The sequence below is a fragment of the Suricata suricatta genome, chromosome 9 (genome assembly GCF_006229205.1).
Source record: "Suricata suricatta isolate VVHF042 chromosome 9, meerkat_22Aug2017_6uvM2_HiC, whole genome shotgun sequence".
In the NCBI taxonomy this organism is placed as follows: domain Eukaryota; kingdom Metazoa; phylum Chordata; class Mammalia; order Carnivora; family Herpestidae; genus Suricata; species Suricata suricatta.
Window position 1 is genome coordinate 137,496,413 of NC_043708.1, and position 1,750 is coordinate 137,498,162.

The window sequence follows — 1,750 nt, forward strand, 5'->3', positions numbered from 1 at the left end:
ACGGCCGAGCAGGAGCTCCTAGCTGGAGCCCTCGGGCGCTCTGAGGGACCACGGGCCTGGGCGGGCAAAGAATTACCATCTTCTGTCACTGGGCTGTAACTGAAGTTTGGGTTTCCTCCAGTTATAAACACATCAGCTGCAAAATACAGTGGTATTAGCAAGGCCTGCGTGATTCTGTCCGAGGTGGAAGCCACAGGTGCTTTTACGTGACATCAGGATGGACCAGGCATCTCAGAATGCCAATTATACTCATCGCCGCTGCAAAACTCACGTACCGCTGGAACTTACGACCTAGTGTGTTAACGGACAAGCAACTCCGTTACTGTATCATACTTGTAAAGTAGTTTAGGGCCGTATTTCCGTGTAATTGGTTTCCAGGGGCAGGAGTCGTGCTAAGTCTGGGATAAAGCGTTCTGCAAACAGCTGTGGATTTACCCTCGTAGGGGGGACAGTCTAGGGGGACGAGATGGACCGTGGGAAGAGCGATAGACGGATGATAAAGAAAGAGGGCACAAACGCGGCATGGGGCCCTGGCTGTGCGTGGAGGGTAAGGGCAGACACGGTCTCCCTGAAAACAGATGAACGAAAATATCTAAGGGCAAAGAAAGGGAACAGTGTTCTAGGTAGTGGGAACAGTATAGGCAAAGGCTCTGAGTCCGGAGAATGGCGCCTCTCAGAGACACACAAACGGCATGGAATGGAGATCAGGTAACCAGGACGGGGGCCGCCAACGGCACAGGGCGGCCGTGCGAGGTACAAGCACGGCCAGGCTTCTGCTCTCGCCACAGGCGTTCAGTCAGGCAGCAGGTGCCACTGGGTGCCAGGTGTGCGTTAGGCACTATTGAAAAGAATTTTGTAAATGTTTATTTTTGGGAGAGAGAGAGACAGAGTGTGAGCAGGGGAGGGGCAAAGAGAGAGGGAGACACAGAATCGGAAGCAGCTCCAGGCTCCCAGCTGTCAGCACAGGGCCTGACATGGGGCTCGAACCCACGAACACAAGATCGTGACCTGAGCCGAAGTCGGACGCTCAACCGACTGAGCCACCCAGGCGCCCCATGTTGAGCACTATTTTAGACACAGGGTGAAAAAATCCGCAAGACAGACATGACCTTAGTGTTAGGGATTCAGCCTCTGTCCTAAGAATGATGAGAAGCGTCCGAAGGGTTTTAAACAAAAGGGCATAACGGTGAATCTGTCTTTTCAAGACGACTCTGCTAACGCAGTGGAAGCGCCCTCGGGAGCGGTGCCGTGCGGGGTGGCGGCGTGCTCTCCATGGGAACCGTGGAAATGCACGGGAACGGATGGAGGTGAGAGAAATGGGGGGCCTGGGCCGCAGTCACCGACTCCGGAAGCCGAGCGGTGGACTGGGCGTGGTGGGGATCGGGAGTTGGGTTTTGGACATTTAAAATCACTGGTTTCTGTCACCTATCACGTAGAAAGGTCACCAGTGGTTTTTTAGCACCGGGTGGAATCTAGGGATCGGCACTTGGAACAGGACCTCCACGCGGTCCGACGCCCGACCCATGGAGCCGGCTCGCTGAGGGCTCTGAGCACAGATTTTCTCCCTTTGAACTCTGGCCTTTGTAACTGTGTGGCCTTGGGGCAACCCTCCCACCTGCAGAACAGGAGACTGGCAGGGTGCCTGCGTAGTGAACTGCAGAAAGCACTCAGCGGAGCGCTGGGTGCAGAGTACGTGCTAAACAGAGCTCAGCGAGCGCGGGGGCAAATCCGGATCGCGAGCCTTCTAACA